Source organism: Diabrotica virgifera, chromosome 3, assembly GCF_917563875.1.
Source record: "Diabrotica virgifera virgifera chromosome 3, PGI_DIABVI_V3a".
NCBI classification, from domain to species: domain Eukaryota; kingdom Metazoa; phylum Arthropoda; class Insecta; order Coleoptera; family Chrysomelidae; genus Diabrotica; species Diabrotica virgifera.
The window spans coordinates 218,752,551-218,769,448 of record NC_065445.1 but is presented as its reverse complement, the minus strand read 5'-3'; positions in this window follow the sequence as shown (position 1 = coordinate 218,769,448).

The window sequence follows — 16,898 nt, the reverse complement described above, 5'->3', positions numbered from 1 at the left end:
TCGCATATTCTGGGACCAAAAATAGTTCGATTGAACCTAACTTACCTAGTAAAAATGTGCACGTAAAAAAAGTTACAGCCCTTTGAAATTACAAAATGAAAATCTTTTTCCAATATATCAAAAACTATTACAGATTTTTTATTAAAAATGGGCATATGTGGCATTCTTACGGCAGTAGTATTTTATGGGGGTTTGGTTCCTTTAAACCCCCCAAACTTTTGTGTACGTTCCAATTTAATTATTATTGTAGTGCCCTTAGTTAAACACAATGTTTTAAAAACTTTTTTTATCTCTTAGTACTTTTTCGAAAAGTCAGTTTTTATCGAGATATTTTGAATATTTGTCAAATCCACCACATATTTGTATATGGTTAAATACGATTATGGAGACTTGGTAATAATAATATGAAAATTTATTTATGATTTACATTTTTAGGTATATTTTGAACCACATTAAAAAAGAAGCCACATCTCAATAAAAGGTGCCTTATCGAAAAAACACAAAGAGACAAAAAAGTTTTAAAAACATTGTGTTTAACTAATGGTACTGCAATAATAGTTTAATTGTAACGTACACAAACATTTGGGGGGTTTAAGAGGCTACAGTAGCGGTCAACAGGTAGCAACAAACGCGTTCCAAGATTGCGGCTCTAATTTTGAATATTTTGTAGAGATATTTGGCACACATATTCTATATACATAATTCACAAGTGGGCGTTTTTGTAGCTCCGGAAGTACGAGGTGAGAAGATTTGAGCTTTTCGGGTTAAGCTTTTTGAATTTTTCGATGATTTTTGGTGGGGATTTGGATTTGGTCAGGGGCGTGCTTTCGGATTTTTTAAGGGGTACGAGTTTTGATTAGGGGTTGGGGGTGAGATTGTCTAAGGCGAAAAAATTTCATTGGGTTTTAAAGCCAAGGGTTGGGAATAAGTGTCACTTTTGACCCGGTGGCGCTAGCTCGAACAGGGGCGTCACACAAAATTATCAAACTTGAGGGTTGGAGAAAAAAAGGGTAAAAAAGTTGAAAAAAAAATTCAGATGGACGTAAATCGGGTGTTTTTGACCGGGGAGGTTTGTGTGTTTAGACTTAAGCTTTCTAAATTTTTTGCGATTTTTTGGTGGAATGTTTATCGCTCCCAGGGGCGTACTTTCTTTTTTTCTAAAGGGAGCGAGTTTTTTATAGGGGTGCGGGGTGGGTTGGTCGTATGTGATATAATTTTAGTGCGTTTTAATGCTAAGCGTTAGGAATAAATGTGATTTTCGACTGGTGCCGCTAGATCGAACAGTGGCGGCACAAAAAATTCGTAAAGGGGAAATTTTGATGAAATGGCCAAAAATCACGATGTCGTCCCTCGTGTGCCCAGAGTTTTCAAACTTTTGTAAGATTTCCACCATAGCCCAAATATTTCACAGTTCCCATACTTACGAAAACTTCTATTTTTTTTCCCACCCCTACGGTAAGGGTGGGGGTGGCTACCAAAGGGGGGTCATTTTTTTGACTTCACGCCCCAGTAGCGCCCTTATGGCAAAACGCATAGAGTCGCGCGAGTCATCAAAATTTGCCCATCAACGAGACGAAAAACGTGTGTTTTTCGAAATTTTCGATTTTTGACAGGAAATGTCAAAAAAAATTGAAAATTAAAAAAAATAAAAAAAAAACAGAAAAAATGACATAGCTCCGCTCCTATGGCTTCGATTTTTGCCAAACTTTTATTGTTGTAAATGGTTTGATGTGGCGGATTCGAAAAATCAAGTTTCAATCAGTGGCGCATCCATGGGGAGAAAGAAGGGGAGGAAATGGCGATATTTTCAACAAAAATGCAAAATGAGATTGGTGCTTTTGGACTTAAGCAAATTGAATTTTTTGCGACTTTTTCCTGTCGATTTTAACTCGGTCAGTGGCGTGGTTGCGGATTTTTTAGGGGTGCGAATTTTGCATAGGCCTGAAATTTAGAAAAAAAATCACAAAATGAGATTTGTGCTTTTGGACAAGCTTTTTGAATTTTTTGCGAATTTTTCGTGCTCGTTTAAACCCTGTCAGTGGCGTCGTTTCGGATTTTTTTAGGGGAGCTACTTTTGTATAGGTGTGTTAGTAGCAATATGAGGTATGTGCTCCTGAACTTAAGCTTTTTGAATTTTTTGAGAATTTTTCATGTCAATTTTAACTCTGTCAGTGGCGTGGTTACGGATTTTTTTAGGGGTGCGAGTTTTGCATAGGCTTGAGATTAAAAACAAAATAAAAAATGGTATTTGTGCTTGTGGAAAAGCTTTTTGATTTTTTGCGAATTTTTCGTGCCTGGTTTAACCCTGTCAGTGGCGTCGTTTCGGATTTTTAAGGGGTGCGAGTTTTGTATAGATGTGTAAGTAGCAATATGAGGTTTGTGCTTCTGGACTTAGGCTTTTAAAATTATTCGAAATTTTTTTGTGCCGATTTTAGCCATGTTATGGGCGTACTATCGTTTTTTTAAGGGGTACGTAGTTTTGAATAAATATGGGGATGGTAATATGAGATTTGTGCTTTTGGACTTAAACTTTTTCAATTTTTTGCGAATTTTTCGTGACCGTTTTAACTCTGTCAGTGACGTCGTTTCGAATTTTTTAAGGGGCGCGGGTTTTGTATAGGTGTGTAAGTAGCAATATGAGGTCGGTGCTTCTGGACTTAGGCTTTTAAAAATTTTTGAGAATTTTTTATGCCGATTTTAGCCCTTTCATTGGCGTACTTTCGTATTTTTTAAGGGGTGCGAGTTTTGAATAGGTGTGGGATGGTAATATGAGGTTTGTACTTTTGGTCTTAGGCTTTTTGATTTTTTTGCGAATTTTTTGTGTCGATTTTAACCTTGACAGTGGCGTGGTATCGGATTTTTTAAGGGGTGCGAGTTATGGATACGCCTGGGAGGGCAATATGAGGTTTGCACTTTTGGACTTAATCTTTATGAATTTTTTGCGATTTAATTTTGCTGATCTCGACCCTGTCAGTGGCGTATTTTCGTATTTTTAAGGGGAGCGAGTTTGGTACAGGCGTGGGAGGGCAATATGAGGTTGGAGTTTTTTGAATTTTTTGCGATTTTTTTTGCCGATTTCGACTCTGTCAGTGGCCTACTTTCGTATTTGTTTAAAGGTACGAGTTTTTACTGAAAACGTGAGAATTTTGATCTCAAAAATAAGGTTTTCGAGTAGTATATAGAAGTACCGTTTTAAACTCACTAAAATAGTATAAGCGATATATTATTCGACGTGACTTAGAAAATCATTTCTGATTAAAAAGTTTTAAACAAAAGCGCCGTAGTATGGTATCGTATAGTATATTGGAGTATAGTATATGCTAATTCAAATTGGGGCGATTTTGTAGCTCCGGAAGTACGAGGTGAGAAGATTTGAGCTTTTCGGGTTAAGCTTTTTGAATTTTTCGATGATTTTTGGTGGGGATTTGGATTTGGTCAGGGGCGTGCTTTCGGATTTTTTAAGGGGTACGAGTTTTGATTAGGGGTTGGGTGTGAGATTGTCTAAGGCGAAAAAATTTCATTGGGTTTTAAAGCCAAGGGTTGGGAATAAGTGTCACTTTTGACCCGGTGGCGCTAGCTCGAACAGGGGCGTCACACAAAATTATCAAACTTGCGGGTTGGAGAAAAAAAGGGTAAAAAAGTTGAAAAAAAAATTCAGATGGACGTAAATCGGGTGTTTTGACCGGGGAGGTTTGTGTGTTTAGACTTAAGCTTTCTAAATTTTTTGCGATTTTTTGGTGGAATGTTTATCTCTCCCAGGGGCGTACTTTCTTTTTTTCTAAAGGGAGCTTGTTTTTTATAGGGGTGCGGGGTGGGTTGGTCGTATGTGATATAATTTTAGTGCGTTTTGATGCTAAGCGTTAGGAATAAATGAGATTTTCGACTGGTGCCGCTAGATCGAACAGTGGCGGCACAAAAAATTCGTAAAGGGGAAATTTTGATGAAATGGCCAAAAATCACGATGTCGTCTCTCGTGTGCCCAGAGTTTTCAAACTTTTGTAAGATTTCCACCATAGCCCAAATATTTCACAGTTCCCATACTTACGAAAACTTCTATTTTTTTTCCCACCCCTACGGTAAGGGTGGGGGTGGCTACCAAAGGGGGGTCATTTTTTTGACTTCACGCCCCAGTAGCGCCCTTATGGCAAAACGCATCGAGTCGCGCGAGGCATCAAAATTTGCCCATCAACGAGGCGAAAAACGTGTGTTTTTTCGAAATTTTCGATTTTTGACAGGAAATGTCAAAAAAAATTGAAAATTAAAAAAAATAAAAAAAAAACAGAAAAAATGACATACCTCCGCTCCTATGGCTTCGATTTTTGCCAAACTTTTATTGTTGTAAATGGTTTGATGTGGCGGATTCGAAAAATCAAGTTTCAATCAGTGGCGCATCCATGGGGAGAAAGAAGGGGAGGAAATGGCGATATTTTCAACAAAAATGCAAAATGAGATTGGTGCTTTTGGACTTAAGCAAATTGAATTTTTTGCGAATTTTTCGTGTCGATTTTAACTCGGTCAGTGGCGTGGTTGCGGATTTTTTAGGGGTGCGAATTTTGCATAGGCCTGAAATTTAGAAAAAAAATCACAAAATGAGATTTGTGCTTTTGGACAAGCTTTTTGAATTTTTTGCGAATTTTTCGTGCTCGTTTAAACCCTGTCAGTGGCGTCGTTTCGGATTTTTTTAGGGGAGCTACTTTTGTATAGGTGTGTTAGTAGCAATATGAGGTATGTGCTCCTGAACTTAAGCTTTTTGAATTTTTTGAGAATTTTTCATGTCAATTTTAACTCTGTCAGTGGCGTGGTTACGGATTTTTTTAGGGGTGCGAGTTTTGCATAGGCTTGAGATTAAAAACAAAATAAAAAATGGTATTTGTGCTTGTGGAAAAGCTTTTTGATTTTTTGCGAATTTTTCGTGCCTGGTTTAACCCTGTCAGTGGCGTCGTTTCGGATTTTTAAGGGGTGCGAGTTTTGTATAGATGTGTAAGTAGCAATATGAGGTTTGTGCTTCTGGACTTATAGTCCTGTCGCCAGGGGGGGTACAACGGCCTCGTTAATTCAGATGGACTTACTCAAGTTTTTTTTATGTATTTTGACCCGTAGAACACGAATTTTTTGGGTAACAGTTGATCCGGATGTCGATAAGATTGTTATAGACCAAGAACTTGAGGAATCAAATAACAGCGATTTTTGGCAAAACAAAACACTATTTTGTATTTTTTGGGCCATTTTAAGTAAAAAATATTTCTACAAGTTTTTTCGTAGGATGCACAGTTTTCGAGATAAACGCGGTTGAACTTTAAAAAAATCGAAAAATTGCAATTTTTGAACCCGAATAACTTTTGATTAAAAAATAAAATAGCAAGTCTGCTTACCGCATTTAAAAGTTTAAGTCAAATTATATCGGTTTTGATTATTTCCATTGGTAAAAATTTATTTTTTTATTGTTTAACAAAGCTATAAACACGTAGGGTTTCCCGTGCTTTTACATGCGTTTTAACGCATGTAACGTAGAAATAGTCTTGATTGCACTAGTACCTATTCTACCTACTCGTTCGATTTTAAATGAGAAATCATAGAAACATCACTCACGCACTAGTTGTTTGTAGCTTTGTTTAACAATAACACAATAAATTTTTAGCAATGCAAATAATCAAAACCGACATAATTTGACTTGAACTTTCAAAGGCGCTAAGCAGAATTGCTATTTTATTTTTTAATCAAAAGTTATTCGGGTTTAAAAATTGCAGTTTTTCGATTTTTTGAAAGTTCAACCGCGTTTATCTCGAAAACTGTGCATCCTACTAAAAAACTTGTAGAAATATTTTTTGCTTAAAATGACCCAAAAAATACAAAATATTGTTTTGTTTTGCCAAAAATCGCTGTTATTTGATTCCTCAAGTTCTTGGTCTATAACAATCTTATCGACATCCGGATCAACTGTTACCCAAAAAATTCGTGTTCTACGGGTCAAAATACATAAAAAAAACTTGGGTAAGTCCATCTGAATTAACGAGGCCGTTGTACCCCCCCTGGCGACAGGACTATTAGGCTTTTAAAATTATTCGAAATTTTTTTGTGCCGATTTTAGCCATGTTATGGGCGTACTATCGTTTTTTAAGGGGTGCGTAGTTTTGAATATATATGGGGATGGTAATATGAGATTTGTGCTTTTGGACTTAAACTTTTTCAATTCTTTGCGAATTTTTCGTGACCGTTTTAACTCTGTCAGTGACGTCGTTTCGAATTTTTTAAGGGGCGCGGGTTTTGTATAGGTGTGTAAGTAGCAATATGAGGTCGGTGCTTCTGGACTTTGGCATTTAAAAATTTTTGAGAATTTTTTATGCCGATTTTAGCCCTTTCATTGGCGTACTTTCGTATTTTTAAGGGGTGCGAGTTTTGAATAGGTGTGGGATGGTAATATGAGGTTTGTACTTTTGGTCTTAGGCTTTTTGATTTTTTTGCGAATTTTTTGTGTCGATTTTAACCTTGACAGTGGCGTGGTATCGGATTTTTTAAGGGGTGCGAGTTATGGATACGCCTGGGAGGGCAATATGAGGTTTGCACTTTTGGACTTAATCTTTATGAATTTTTTGCGATTTAATTTTGCTGATCTCGACCCTGTCAGTGGCGTATTTTCGTATTTTTAAGGGGAGCGAGTTTGGTATAGGCGTGGGAGGGCAATATGAGGTTGGAGTTTTTTGAATTTTTTGCGATTTTTTTTTGCCGATTTCGACTCTGTCAGTGGCCTACTTTCGTATTTGTTTAAAGGTACGAGTTTTTACTGAAAACGTGAGAATTTTGATCTCAAAAATAAGGTTTTCGAGTAGTATATAGAAGTACCGTTTTAAACTCACTAAAATAGTATAAGCGATATATTATTCGACGTGACTTAGAAAATCATTTCTGATTAAAAAGTTTTAAACAAAAGCGCCGTAGTATGGTATCGTATAGTATATTGGAGTATAGTATATACTAATTCAAATTGGGGCGATTTTGTAGCTCCGGAAGTACGAGGTGGGGAGATTTGTGCTTTTCGAGTTAAGCTTTTTGAATTCTTTGATGGTTTTTGGTGGGGATTTCGAATCGGTCAGGGGCGTGCTTTCGGATTTTTTAAGGGGTACGAGTTTTGCTTAGGGTAGGGGGGTGAGATTGTCGAAGGCGAAAAAAATTCATCGGGTTTTAAAGCTAAGGATTAGGAATAAGTGTCACTTTTGACCCGGACAGGCTAGCTCGAACAGGGGCGTCACAAAAAAATCGCGAACTTGAGGGTTGAAGAAAAAAAGTTGAAAAAAAAATTCAGATGGACGTAAATCGGGTGCTTTTAAAAGAAGAACGTTGTGCTTTTGGACTTAACCATTCTTAATTTTTTGCAATTTTTTAGTGGAATGTTTATCCTTCCCAGGAGCGCACTTTCCTTTTTTTTAAGGGGAGCGAGTTTTTTATAGGGGTGGGGGGTGGTTTGGTCGTATGCGATATCATTTTAGCGCGTTTTGATGCTAAGCGTTAGAAATAAATATGATTTTTGACTGGAGCCGCTAGATCGAACAGGGGCGGCACAAAAAATTCCCAAAGGGGAAATTTTGATGAAATGATCAAAAATGACAAACTCATCCCTCGAAGTACCCGGAGTTTTTAAGTGTTTGCAAAATTTTCGAAATGACCAAAATATTCCACAGTTCTTACGTACCAGGCAACTGCGAATGACGTTCTACCCCCTACGGTAAGGGTGGGGGTGGCTACCAAAGAGGGGTCATTTTTTAAACTTCAAGCTCCAGTAGCGCCCTGATGGCAAAACGTATCGAATCGGGCGAGGCATCAAAATTTGCGCGTCGACGAGGCGAAAAATGTGTGATTTTCGAAATTTTCAATATTTGACAGGAAATGTCAAAAAAAATTAAAAATTAAAAAAAATAAAGAAAACAGAAAAAATGACATAGCTCCGCCCCTATGGCTGCGATTTTGGTCAAACTTTTATAGTTGTAAATAGTTTAATGTGGCGGATCCGAAAAACTAAGTTTCAATCAGTGGCGCATCCATGGGGAGAAAAAAGGGGGGAAAGTGGCGATATTTTCAACAAAACCTCAAAATGAGATTGGTACTTTTGGACTTAAGATTTTTGAATTTTTTTCGAATTTTTCGTGTCGATTTTAACCGTGTCAGTGGCGTGGTTTCTAATTTTTTAAGGGGCGTAAGTTTTGCATAGGGCTGATATATTAAAAAAAAAACAAAATGAGGTTTTTGCTTTTAGACTTAAGTTTTTTGAATTTTTTAAGATTTTTTCGTGGCGGTTTTAACCGTTCCAGTGGCGTCGTTTTGGATTTTTTAAGGGGGGCGACTTTTGTATAGTGTGTAAGTAGCAATATAAGGCATGTGCTTCAGGAATTAAGCTTTTAAAAAATTTTAAGAATTTTTTGTGACGATTTCAACCTTGTCATGGGCGTACTTTCGTTTTTTTAAGGGGTGCGAGTTTTGAATAGATATGGGGATGGTAATATTATGAGGTTTGTGCTTTTGGACTTAAACTTTATTTTTTTTTGGGAATTTTTCGTGCCCGTTTTAACTCTGTCAGTGGCGTTGTTTCGGATTTTTTAAGGGGTGCGGGTATTGTATAGGTGTGTAAGTAGCAATATGAGGTCGGTGCTTCTGGACTTAGGCTTTTAAAATTTTTTGAGAATTATTTGTCTCGGTTTTAGCCCTTTCATGGGCGTACTTTCGTATTTTTTAAGGGGTGCGAGTTTTGAATAGATATGGGGATGGTAATACATATGAGGTTTGTGCTTTTGGATTTAAATTTTTTTATTATTTTTTTGCGAATATTTTTCATGCCCGTTTTAACTTTGTCAGTGGCGTTGTTTCGGATTTTTTAAGGGGTGCGGGTTTTGTATAGGTGTGTAAGTAGCAATATGAGGTCGGTGCTTCTGGACTTAGGCTTTTAAAATTTTTTGAGAATTATTTGTGTCGATTTTAGCCCTTTCATGGGCGTACTTTCGTATTTTTTAAGGGGTGCGAGTTTTGAATAGCTGTGGGGATGGCAATATGAGGTTGTACTTTTGGCCTGAAACATTTTGAATTTTTTGTGTTTTTTGTGTCGATTTTAACCTTGACAGTGGCGTGATTTCGGATTTTTTAAGGGGTGCGAGTTTTGGATACGCGTGGGAGGGCAATATAAGGTTTGCACTTTTGGACTTAATCTTTATGAATTTTTTGCGATTTGATTTTGCCGATTTCGACTCTTGTCAGTGGCGTACTTTCGTATTTGTTTAAGGGTGCGAGTTTGTACGGAAAACGTGAGAATTTCGACTTCAAAAATAAGGTTTTTGAGTAGTAAATGGAAGTACCGTTTTAAAATCACTAAAATAGTATAAGCGATATATTATTCGACGTGCCTTAGAAAATAATTTCTGGTTAAAAAGTTCTAAACGAAAGTGCCGTAGTATAGTATAGTATAGTATATTAGAGTATAGTATATTATAAAATTATAGTATTCTATGGATTTAGTACGGCCTAACTAGTCGTAATATAATAAGGAATGACGATACAGAGCCCAATTTCAGAAATATGTTAGTACGTAAAAATTACTCTATAACTAAATAAAATATTGAAAAAAGGAGCCTGTACCGCCATTAAGAAGAAAAAAAAATAAACTTGCTTCAAATAAACTTTTTTATCCCATGCCTAGATTTTGTGTAATCTTGGAACTACTAAAATTTTTTATTTCTAACAAGAAATCGAACATATTATAACTAAATAACTAATTAGGCAACATAGAGAAATTATCACTGTCATTTTGACAAACCTGAGTCAGATTTTCTCTAATCTGTTCTGTCATCTTTATCGATATCTGTTCAGTGCAGTAGTGTGTTAATTTAAGAATTCGTTTTTGTTGTTTCATAGGAAAGTAGTGTTTATTGATAGTTAATTTATTATATATTTGTTGTTGTATAAGTTGTTGGCCTCTTTGAAAGAATAGATTTTTGTTAATTGTGAGTTTTAGTTATATGTAGGTAGGTAAATATATTTTACGCAAAAAGATTTCGAATTCTAATGCGAGTACCTATATAAAGTTTTAGGAGAATTTTTTATTCTAAAAATATTATCAATAGTTTAACAAAATGGAAAAAGTAAATCAAACGAAAAATAAAGTGAAACCTTCCAAGAAAAAGTCCATTAAAAACCGTGCCAAAATTATGCGAAAATCGAAATTTGCTTCGCTTCACAACAAAAAATGATTATTTATTATTGTTTTATTATTAGATATTTCATGAAAATACCTTTCTAAATACCTTAGGTCTGGATCCCGCGTATGAAAAAAAAGTTGATTAATAGCAAGCTGAAAATTTGTTAATAGCTTAAGGGTGTCTAGTCGGACAAACTTTTATATATGGGAACACTGAAACAGGGGAAGTTTTAATTGTAGAACAGGTTAAAAATTTGGAACGGTCAGACCACGAAAACGGCACATGTATTTTATCCGACAGAACAGACTTAAACTCTCCGAACGGAGATTAAACTCTCATGCAAAAATCAGACTGCTATTTATCACTTAATGGGCGTTTTAATGAGTGGAACATGTAGAATATGTCAAATGACAGGATTTATGACAGGTGATAAATAGCAGTCTGATTTTTGCATGAGAGTTTAATCTCTGTTCGGAGAGTTTAAGTCTGTTCTGTCGGACAAAATAAATGTGCCGTTTTCGTGGTCTGACCGTTCCAAATTTTTAACCTGTTCCACAATTAAAACTGCCCCTGTTACAGTGTTCCCATATATCAAAGTTTATCCGACTAGACACCCTTAAGCTATTAACAAATTTTCAGCTTGCTATTAATCAACTTTTTTTTTATACGCGGGATCCAGACCTACCTATCTTAACATAAAATTTTCACCCATTTTGGTTTATTTTTATAAATATCTATAATAAAATCGTTTTCTATTATGTACTTCCATTTAGCGTGACTATGATATTGTCAAAATATTAATCTTAGATAATGTCAAACATTACCACTGTTGCCAAAGTTTATGATACTATCTCCCGAAGTTATATTTTGTTGCTACCTGTTGATCGCTACTGTTTACTCTTAAAGGAACAAAACCCTCATAAAATTATTATGTAAACATATTAAAAAAGAAGCTGCAATTCGATAAAAGCTGCCTTATCGAAAAAATAATAAGAGGCAAAAAAGTTTTAAAAATATTGAATTTAACTAATGGTACCACAATAATAATTTATTTGGAACGTACCCAAAAGTTTGGGGGGTTTAAGGGAACAAAACCCCCATAAATTTTTATGGTGTGCACAAATTTCACTATATTTTTTCTTTAAGATGTTCCTACCATAAGAATGCCACTTGTCCATTTTCAATAAAAAATCTCTAATAGTTTTCGATCTATTCTAAAAAATCGATTTTCATTTTGTAACTTCAAAGGGCTGTAATTTTTTTTATGTGCATATTTGTACTAAGGTAAGTTATGTTCATTCGAACTATTTTGGTCCCAGTACATGTGGTTTAATTTATGACCTGTATTTTTGTTACACCCTGTATAGAGGTTCAAAATTATGGAATAAATTCATTTTTTCGAGAAAAGGCCATTTTGGAGAAAAATCCCGAGACAGTTCGATTTTTATTTTTAAATTATGATTTTCTGACATACATGCCATAATAGTGACGTCATCCATTTGGGCGTGATGACGTAATCGACGATTTTTTTAAATGGCAATAAGGGTCGTGCGGTAGCTCATTTGAAAGTTTATTCAATTCTGTATTCAGTAATATAAACACTAACATCATTATTTATACAGGTAGTCCAGTCGGCAAGTACTTTAAGCGACGAAAAATTCCGAAGTTAATGAAATTTTAGGGTGTTGTTTGTACATGTTTAGTGATGTCAAATCCAAGTTTTCGACCTCGAGGAGGTTGTGGAAAATTTTTGGCGGCCGAAAAACCTCGAAATTTTCGGACTTGTTTCAGTTTGTTGCTCATAACTCTAAAACGGTCAATCCTACGTGAAAAGCTATTATATAGTAATTTAAAGAAGGCACAATTTCCCGTCGATCAAAAAAAAGTCCGGAATCGGTCCAATAGATAAACTTTTACGGGCGATCAAAAAATGACAATTTTTTCTAATTTTGTTAAAATCTGGCATATCCTCATTTTCAAAGTGCTGTAGCTTTACAACATCACTCCCAATTGCCTACCCCCCTCCCTAAACGTTGTAGAGCATCAACAGGAGAGTTCAAAAACAACAAAAATTTTAAAATTGGCCTAATTTTTCAAATTTTAGATACTGTTTTCCTAAAATTGGCATTTCTCGAAAGTAGCTCCCACTTGGTTTTATGCTCTTTCCTGAGGCCTATTCACTCCTATAACCCAAAATCGTCTCTGATACCATTCCGCAACCGTTACGTAAATACCTAAGGCTGTAATAAGGATTTACCTTTGCATGTAGGTGTACTCGTATATGCGGAGAACCAGGTCATACCCAAATGGTAAAAAATGTAATAACTTCAAAACACTTCATTTCGCTCAAAAAGATTATATTAGTAATTAAAATGAAAAGTACAAAAATGAAAATACATGAAAAACTAATGCATAATGTGTAAATACATGACGTAATTCCCGTTAGCTTTTATTGCTTTCACCTTAAAACTATTCAGTAAAAGGTCATTTGCCTACTGAAAGGATTATATTGTTGCATAGAAAACAGTTTCAACTTATACCTGTAAAAGATAAGTGAACTTTTAGTCAGGGAATTCCTTTAAAATGTGTTCAATTTTTATAAACAATAGCCATTGATTCAAGTGTTTTTATTTTCTGGCAAATAAAATGAAAATTTCCAATCAAATTAGTTTTTTTTTCACATATACATTTTGGATATTTTTCCTCTTATTCAAAACAACACTAACTTTTACAACTATTTTATTTTAATTTTATTTTGCTTTTCGTCATAACATCAGTCAGATTTTAGTAGTATTTATTAAATAATATTGACAAGCGTTATAATATATACATGAATTTATTAAATAAATGCAATAAAAGTAAGGAGTTTGAAGTTTTAAATTAACTTGAAAATATGAATCGGGTTTTAGGGTCCTGCACTGAATGTGTTAACTCTGCGGTATAATATTTACGTGTATTTATATTTGTATATATTATCAATTCTATCAATAAACCGCAAAATGTAGGTGCAACCTTATTTTTTTAATCACTTTGTGTATCAAATACAAATTCAACTTAAATATGTTCAATCAGTTTTTATTTATATATCAATACATTCGTTTTTGTTTCATTAAGAATTGAAGAAAAAGTATTTAAGAAATTTTCAGCCTTCTTTCAGCTTTAGAGGCGCATTTTTCGCTCAAAGCAAGATATGTTGCATATTCATAACCTTCTATCTTTTACCGTAAGTTTGATAGAATAAAAGATTTTACATTAGGGAACCAGTTCAAAAAACATATTAAAAACTGGAACAACGGGATTATTTCTTAGTTGACCCATTTTTTTACGCTATTTGCACTGGCCTATACCTACAGATATTTTCTACTAAAGGATAATAAATCCTGACCGATGAAATATCCTGATAATATGGATACGGTAGATTTAAATACATATATCTTCAATAATCCTACATACATAGGTAAATCCTTATTACGTCCCTAGGTCGATACGGAATGGTATCAGAGACGATTGTGGGTTATAGGGTTGAATAAGCCCCAGGAAAGAGCATAAAACCAGGTGGGAGCTACTTTCGAGAAGTAGCTTAAAAAACAGGTTCTAAAATTTCAAAAATTAGGCCAATTTTAAAATTTTTGTGGTTTTTGAACTCTCTTGTTGATGCTCTACAACTTTTAGGGAGGGGGGTAGGCAATTGGGAGTGATGCTGTAAAGCTACAGCACTTTGAAAATGAGGTTATGCCAGATTTTAACAAAATTAGAAAAAATTGTCATTTTTTGATCGCCCGTAAAAGTTTATCTATTGGACCGATTCCGGACTTTTTTTTTGATCGACGGGAAATTGTGCCGTCTTTAAATTACTATATGATAGCTTTTCACGTAGGATTGACCGTTTTAGAGTTAAGAGCGACAAACTGAAACAAGTCTGAAAATTTCGAGGTTTTTCGGCCGTCAAAAATTTTCCACAACCTCCTCGAGGTCGAAAACTTGGATTTGACATCAGTAAACATGTACATACAACATCCTTAAATTTCATTAACTTCGGAATTTTTCGTCGTGACGCCCCTTTTCCACAACCTGCCGACCGGACTAACCCGTTGTCCTAGCTGAACGACAAACGCGACAACGCGACACGACGCGACGCGACGCGAAAATATCAAGTAATGGTTGTATTTGTGTGTGGCCTACGTTTTCGGGTTAATCAGTCTACGACAAGACGCGACGAAGTGCGAACTTGTTTTGTTCGCGACGAGACACGACGCACGCAGTGTGACATATCTTAAAGTCAGTAACAGCATCTCTTCAATAGAAATTCGTTTTTGAAAATTACTTATTGACAGTTGAAACTGGGTTTAACAGCTGCAATAATATAATCGAAAGTATACTCTTTAAACCAACGTGGATTATTTCTTAATTTCGAATATAAATGATGAAATTCTCCAAATTTATTTTGCTCTAAATATTTATATGATATTTGTTGTCTTTCTTCTCCGTTTATGGAATTTTTTTAGAGCTAAGTATTTAGAATATGAATTTTCTAGTAACACTGACGTATACTCCCCATACTGAAGAATAGGAATGAATTGACATCGTCACGTTTGTCCTAGGTTGAGCGATAGAAGGCGACGCGATGCGACACTACATAAGCCACACGTCGCGCGAAGTACTGGTCGCATCGTATCGCATCGCATCGCAGCGCGTCGCGTCGTTTTCCGTCGCTCACCTAGGACAACGGGTTAGGGTGGCCAAAAAATAATTTTTTAATTAAATTAGTTGACTCAACAACAAGAATGTGTGTAATTTGTTTAACTCAAAATACATTTTAATGATGTAAGAAAATATAAAAAAAATGTTTAATATACACTCACCGGCACAAAATTCCGCCACCCAAAATTTTTGATTAAGTTTGACAATCTATAAATTTATTATTTGTACCCCGACTTTCAAGATTCTTGCATCAGTTTGTAGGTACATGTTTTCTTGTCGTTTGTTATTATTCCGGTAACACAAAATTTTTGCTTGAATGTTATTATACGGGGGTGAACGGAAGCGTTGTAAAAATTGGAGGGCTGATTTCGTTTCATGCTCCTTTTGTGTTATCCTGGAGGTATCCCTAAGATTTTGTTTTTTGAATTATCCGAATATCTCTTTTATTGTAAGAGCTGTAAATAAAAACTTGCTTTGAAGGTTTAGTTCATTAAAATTATCAAGCGCACTAAAATTAACAAAACAAAACAAAATTAACAACAAAACTATTCAATAGCGGGTATGTCCACCTCTTGCAGCAACGACTGCTCGCAATCTGTTTGGCATCGAATAAAGATGTGCTATCCTTGCCTGGGGAATAACCCGATATTCCTCTACGAGAGCCATAACTGTACCAAATTTTCTGAAGGCCTAGGATGACGGCGAATAGCTGTTTTTAATTCATCCCATAAATGCTCAATAGGATTGAGATCTGGGCTACATGCGGGCCATTCTAATCTTATCAATCCAACCTCTATTTTATGAGTCAATCAGGGTTTTTATTCACAAAAAATGGTTCAGCTCTTACAAGAAAAGAGATATTCGGATAATTCAAAAAACAAAATTTTAGTGATGCCCCCGGGAGAGTATGACAGGACTATGAAACAAAATCAGCTCTTTCATTTTTCGATAAAATACAACGCTTCCATTCAACCCTGTATAATGTCATGCAAGCCAAATTTTTTTTTACCGGAATAATACCAAACGATATCCATACATGTACCTACAAACTGGTGAAAGAATATTGAAAATCGGAGTACAAAAAATAAAGTTATAAATTGTCAAACTTAATCAAAAATTTTGGGTGGCGGAATTTTGTGCCGGTGAGTGTATACATAAATATTGCTTTTTGCTTCAATTAAATGTCAAACAACCCCCGCACCTGCCTGTTGGCAGTATAAACATTTAATTTAAGCGAAAAGCAATGTTTATTTTTCAAATAAACATTTTTTTTTTTTATTTTCTGAGAGCAGAAATATGTATTTTGAGTTAAATTATTTACGTACATTTTTCTTTTTGCGCCAATTAATTTAGTTCAAAAATACTTTTTTTGGCCACCCTCTACAAATGATGATGTTAATGTTTATTTTACTTAATAGACAATTGAATAACCTTTCAAATGAGCTATGCTTCTTTTCATGAGCATTTTTCAGTGCGTCACAAATGATAGAAAAAAAGGTAAGTCCGTGATAATACACATTTATGTATGACATTTATTCTAACATGACATTTTAGTTAAATCTGACAGTTTGTAACGGTCACGTTACGAAATTAGCTCTTTAATTATTTTCCCTCGGTCTCTCATTTAAATTCTCTAATTTCTCGTAAAAGACTTCTGATGTGACGTCACACTTCGGTGATGGAACGTACTATGTACGCCACCTATCGAGCAATAGTATTTCGTGTTCTGAGGCCGTCCTTGTGACAGTCGGAAAGAAACTCAGCTGAGCTTTCACTTTTAGTTGGGAATTGTTCAGAGTGGCATGGGACTAAATTTCGATCAAGTACCGGTTAATACCTAGTTTAAAAAAAGAAAAAATGTGAATTCCATTCCAACCCATTGAGGATTATTTGGGAGAAATAATTATTCTTCCAATGGGGTTTTCTATACAACATCATCGAGTCTCATGGTAACTACAATTTTCATATTAATTTTTTTATAACAATCTGTTGTCACCCTTTCATGGTGAAATATATACT